The sequence below is a fragment of the Podarcis gaigeae genome (genome assembly GCF_964106915.1).
Source record: "Podarcis gaigeae genome assembly, chromosome: 4".
Classification (NCBI taxonomy): domain Eukaryota; kingdom Metazoa; phylum Chordata; class Lepidosauria; order Squamata; family Lacertidae; genus Podarcis; species Podarcis gaigeae.
In genome coordinates, this window is record NC_139677.1 from 66,632,090 (window position 1) to 66,638,798 (window position 6,709).

Sequence of the window (6,709 nt, forward strand, 5' to 3'; positions counted from 1 at the left end):
AAACCAATGCTTTAGACAAGTCAGAACACAAACCCAAACTTTGGCTCAGATATGTTGACGACACCTTTGTAATTTGGCCACACGGGAAGGAAAAACTGGATAGCTTCCTCACACATCTCAACAACTTACACCCCAAAATACAATTCACTATGGAAATAGAAGCCAACAACCAACTTCCCTTCCTTGACGTCCTAATCTACAAAAAACCTGATGGCTCCCTAGGACACACTATCTACCAGAAAAAAACACACACCAACCGCTACTTACATGCACAATCACACCACCACCCTGCACAAATAAACTCCGTAGCCAAGACTCTCATCTCCAGAACCAAACGCCTGGCTGACAAAGACCACTTGACAACTGAGTTACAGAATCTCTCAAATGTGTTAATTGCCAATGGATACCAGCAAAACAAGATTACGAAGCTAATCCAAAAGGAAACACCCCCCAAAAACCAAGACACAGAAGAAAACAATGGCATGGCCCTCCTTCCTTATATCAAGGGCACTACAGATAAAATTAGCAAAATCCTCCATAAACACAATATCAAAACAGCCTTTTGCACCAACCAAAAAATAGCCAATATCCTCAGAAACCCCAAGGATAAAATCCAGTTGGAAAACCAAGGGATCTATGAAATACCCTGCAAAGTCTGCCCAGCCACGTACATTGGACAAACAAACAGACGAATAAATGCACGTATCGCAGAACACAAGAATGCCGTCAAAAAAGAAGAAAAAACTTCCTCTCTTTTCCAACACATGAAAGAAACAGGACACGAAATTAATTTTGCAGATTCCAAATTGCTCTTTAACACGGAACATCACCACAAGAGAATAATCATGGAAGCCATCGAGATAGAGAAACACCCTCACAACATGAACAAGCGTGACGACACATCCCGCTTGCCAGACATCTGGAAATTAGCCCTCCCCACAAAAACTGACACCAGATCCAGAGGCACACAGAACGCCAACACCAATCAACCACACCAGACCCAAACCCAGACCCTCTCCACAGATGAATTACTGACACCATCCAGTAGCCAATCCATGGTGGCACCTCCGGATGCTGCACCCCCCTGCAATCCCTACACAGATCTGGCTGACACAAGCCACAAAACCACAGCTCGCCCCTATACACGAAGCCAAGCCAAAGCACAACTAAGTGCAATACAGCCATCTTCTCAGGAAAACTCTTCACAAAGTTCAAGAGGTCAAGACACAAAGACTTTAGCAACTAATCCACACCTAATGACCCACCTAAGTGGTACTCAGGATATCACTCAAGAAATCACTCAAGGTATCTCTCAAGTAATTAAGGAACAAAAGAAGAAAAGGCACACTAGCCTGGGAACTTCCTCTCTGCCCAGAACATTGGAGGCTAGACACCACACCCCCTCTACAGTATTTATAGGAACTCAAACATTGAGATCCCGCTCTGTTCCAGTAACAAGAAGCCGAAAGCACCAGCCTGAAGATGACGAGTGAGACCTCGTCGAAACGTCGCCTAGACACCCCAACTTTTACACGGGAAGACACCCGAGGACACCAAAACCTGCATATATATATATATATATATATGCATGCACATGCAGAAGGGAGCAGAGAGACATTGTCGTGCTATTGGTAGTAGAAGCCCTCCAAGCTTGAACAAAGGAAAGATGACTGCAGTTAAAGCTTCAAGGACGGTTTTCTTTTGTTGAGCCTAGTACCAGGATGCCTCTCTAGCTACTCAGATTGAGGGTCTCTCCCTCTCTTTCTACCCTGGCCCAAACTGGATGCAAATGTCTGCTCACCACTTGGATCACAACCACACATATATTTCAAGCATATTTCTAGCACTTTAATGGCTTCCCAGTTTACCCTTCACAGAGCTTCAGGACCCTTAAAAAAAGCCAGCTACCAGGAGAATTTGGGGGAAGCTATGCCAACCTAGAGGGACACGGGTGACACTGTGGTCTAAACCACAGAGCATAGGGCTTGCCGATCAGAAGGTAGGCGGTTTGAATCCCCGCGACAGGGTGAGCTCCCATTGCTCGGTCAACTGCTCCTGCCAACCTAGCAGTTCGAAAGCACATCAAAGTGGAAGTAGATAAATAGGTACTGCTCCGGCGGGAAGGTAAACGGCATTTCCGTGCGCTGCTCTGGTTCACCAGAAGCGGCTTAGGCATGCTGGCCACATGACCCGGAAGCTGGCTCCCTCGGCCAGTAAAGCGAGATGAGCGCCACAACCCCAGAGTCATCCACAGCTGGACCTAATGGTCAAGGGTCCCTTTACCTTTTATGTTCTTTAAATATATGGTATGGAGGCTACCTTTGTTCTGAACTTTAGGAACTGATTTCCCTTCTTTAACCTTTCCCATCATACCCCTTTCATAGTTGGTAAGACTGAGGGAAAGGTTCCTTTTTCAGTATTTTTAAAATTGATGTGGGCCTCTTTGGGAGATGTCCTTGTCCGTGAAGCAAATAAGATTGGAGAAGTGCCATTGCCACTTTTGTGAATATTTTAAGGGTAGGTGTAGCCACTGCATCGTCCTCCACAGGTTATTGGACTCCACTGTCCATCTTCTCTGGCCACTGGCTGGTCTGATGTGAATCATAGTACAAGTGAAACAAGAAGTAATTCCTCATCCTTGGTTTAAAAATGCAAATATAAAACACAAGAGAGAACAGTAGGGTATCTAGCAGACTATGAAGCTCAGAATAAGGTAGTCCCCATGCCCTCTCAAAAACCTGTCTAGAAATCTGACCTGCCAGGATGCAAGCAAACCCATAAAGGTTTTAACAATGGAAGATGAAAAATATGACCTTATTTATCTCTATGGCCTGGAAGACATCCAGAATGATCAAATGGCAAAGCTCCCAGTGTTTGACAGATGAAAACAGTGGGATGCGCATGTTACACCGAGCGAATGATTCTAGTGCAGCAGTGAGTAAATATGTTCTTTCAGGGGAGTCTAGCAGCATGAGTCAAAATCTTCATTTTAAAGCATGTCACTTCCTCCAGCACACAAGCTGCCTTTTAACACCGAGAGGCCACGAAACATATGATTGCTCTAGGATTTTAGACAGAAGGAGCCCCTGCTAGAATTGTGAAGCTCTGCAGTAAGAGATTACAAGCATCGCCCCAGTTTAGAGATACTGACCTAAAGCCTCATCTGCACTAGACATTTATATCAATTCTATACCACTTTTGACAGTCATGGTTTCCTCAAAGAACCCTGGGATTCTGCAGTTTGTTAAGAGTGCAGTGAATTCTCAGATGACTCCTATTCCCCCTCACAGAACTACAGTTCCCAGAGTTCTCTGGGAAGAGGGAATGATTGTTAAACCAGCTTAAGTCTGTGGTGTGAATGTGCCCTTAGAGCATGGGTCAGCAAGGTTTATCTTGCCTGGACCAGATCAGTCCTGCAGAGGTCCCTCCGGGGGCCAGATAGCGTGCGCGCCCACAATTTTCAGCATCTGCACATGCGCAGACGCGATTTTCAGCATGTGCATCTGTGTAGACGCAATTTTCAGCGCTGCGGAAGTGAGTCCCTGTGTTGTGATGTGCTGGTTTAGCGCAGCATGTGAGCAGGCAGCTCAGTTCAGAGGTGGCTCATGGGCCAGTCAAACGACCTCTGAAGGCCTCTTCTGGCCCATGGGCCTTAGGTTGGCGACCCCTGCCTTAGAGGATCCAAGTACCCAGACTGGGCTATGATTTGGAGAAGAGGAGAAGCCTTGCCTGATGTTTGGCTGTTTTGTAAGCATTACAAATTACACACATTTCAGCAGCCAGCATGCCTAGGCAACAGATGCGACACCTGGAACACAGGAGAGATAAAGGAGAAGTTTGGAAGAGGAATAATCTTTAAATAAGATTATGCCAACACGGGGCTTCTTAGGACAACACAATGAATTTGGATAGTTTCCCCACAACCACGTTGCTGACATGGTTATCTCCTATTTATCCTCAGTAAGTTTCAAATTATGATAGCCTAGGGCAGCTTTCTGGGGTGATGGGAGTTCTGGTTCTAAACACCTGGGAAGGCATCAGACTGGCAAAGACTGGCCTAGAAGGATGGCTGTGGCAGCATGATAAGGAAGGGGCAGAGAACTACTTTTTCCTCAGGGCTGCATGGCAGCTGGTAGCCTCCTCAAAGGGAAAATTTCCCACTTCCCCCCCAAGCTTTTGGGCATCACATGCCAGTGGTGGGGAGAGCCACAGGCAAAAGTTGAGATGGCTAGTGGCCCAAATGGGCAGAGCAACAGGTAAGAATGTTAGGCTGCATACACACCACAAAGCACCCCCTTCCCAAGAATTCCAAGTTAATGGTTCGAGTCGTGGTGGGGAGCCACAGGCCCCCATGGGCCAGTTGAAAACTGGAGGGCAAAAGAGCAGTGTGGGGCTATTTGAAAGTCCTTTCAGAAATGGCTGGCACTGAATTAGTTGGCACACTGGATGCCAGGCAGAAAAGCCTCATCACATCAATCCAACCTTATCTCCTTTATGTGGTTGTGGAAAGTGGGTCTCTCCTCTCCATTTGTGGTGGGAGTGTAAATATGTTGTCAAATTCTGATCTAAAGTGTTCTCCACCATGTGGAGTCTTTTCATTCAAGGTTTCCTGAGAGGCACGGGGTTCAAAAAGGAGATCCTGTTTTGCAGGAAGGAGTGGGATCTGGAGTACAGGAATCTCTCATGAAAATGCATCCGAAATTCAGTTTCTTAGCAATAATATGGAGAGTGTGGGAAAAAATCCCTAGAAATATAGGAGCTCTCTGCCAAGTGTGTGTCTTTCATGTCCAGACCCTGGGACATGAAACAGACATATGATTGCGCCAAATAGCAGCTTCTTACTTCAGAAATCCACCCACATGTACAGTTTCTGCTGATGTGATGATTAGAATTTTACCACACACCATTTAGAAAACAGAACGTCTGAGGTCTAGTTCAGGCAAACAGCAGGGGTGAGGTGATAAAACTGTTGCTGGATTGTATCCACTTCTGACTGAAGTGTGTGCGCACACTGTTGAGGATGATCATTGAACACTCTTCCATGTCACATGCTCCTTTTGCTTACCAGGTATCACTGAAAAGAGTTCTAGCATCTCTTACTCCGCAAATGTCAGTTTCGCACATGCGATGACCCCACTTTCTGGGAATTTTACCCATGTGGCTCCTCCTATGTGGTCTGAAGCAGTATTGGTTAGGAACAGTTTTACCACCTTGTCTGCAGTTGCACAAAAATGGCCAGTGTGTGCCCTCCACTGCTTGGCCAACATTCAGTTGTATTTATCCAGGGTAGCCACCAAAAGCCATAATAATATCTCCATCCATCATGGATGACCTGGAGGCCATTGGAGGATGCCAGGTGTGTTGAATAGGTGCGCTTGCACTTTTCTTCCTAGCACCTTGTGCAGATGTATCCAAGGGTGATCCATTTGCCTTCTCCCAGCTCTATGATTCTGACATTTTGTTTCATAAGTACAGATATTTAAAGCAAAATGACTTGACCCTCCAGCCCTCATACAACAACTCAAAGAGGTAAACAACTCTGGCTCCAACCTAATAATCCATGCAAATATTTCAGCCGAGTAGAAACAGTCCAAGAGAGAATCATAAAAAATAAATAAATCCAACATAAAACAGACGTAAGCAGATCCAAGAAAAGCAATTATTTACAGGCGCAGAGACCTAGTAAAAGCAATTAGGAGGCTTGATATTAAGAACTGATTCCATCTTTAAAATGTTGGTGGGCCATAAAGAGATGGAAGCAAGAGGGACCCTTTAGGATGGAACCTTGTCTCCTCTTAACGCTATCAATTCTCCAGTTAATTATCTGATAATCACCACTGCATTCATCTGCAAAATAAATACCCCATGTAAATTTAAATCTGCATGTAAATAGAGTAAGAGTTAATTAACACAACAATAAACTACCCAGCCATCTGAGTATTCCCAGCAACTACACTGGCCATTAATGAGAAGAGTCTATTACCGTTTGGTGCTCTCTGATTGAAATATCCTAGTCTAATGCATTTTTTTTGCAAAGGAGAAATTATCATTGCCATGATCCAAGGAGCAAGTCGGCCAGTGATCAAGTAACTCAGGCAAATGTAGGTCTTAGCTTCTTTTTAAAAAATGAAGTGTGAACCCAAGCACTTGGTTAATTTTAAACCTGCGCTTACGTCTGCATTTACTTCAATGAGCTTTATGGATATCCTTAAATATGCTGATATAATTTGCTGTGCTAAGGCAAAGATTGTTTTGTTTGTTTGCTTGTTGCTTGTTGTTTGGTAATGAAACTGATGGGGAATTCCCTGGATTATCCAGGCCAGGACTTTCACCCAACCTCACCACAAACAAATTAGGATGAATGCTCCTTAAACAGTCAATCGTCTTCTCCCTTGCATCCCTGGTCATCACCTTGCAAGCGTGGCCTCCGATAACAACTACCCTTCTCAGTCCTCGCCTTTGCCTCTGCGTCAAAACGCACACCTTATTCCCCGAGTCCTTCCGTAATCCTGCTTCTGAATTCCTGCCGCTCAGAATATTATCTGACTCGAGCGTATGCCCCACTTCATTAAGCCCGTAAGCCACTGGCTGGATGGTATCTTCCTTGTATCCGTTTGCAATTTAAAACAGGCACTCGCTTTAGATCAAAGAAGAGGCAGCAACAGCGGGAAGAGAAATTAGAATCTCATGGCATTTCCCTTCGATTTCA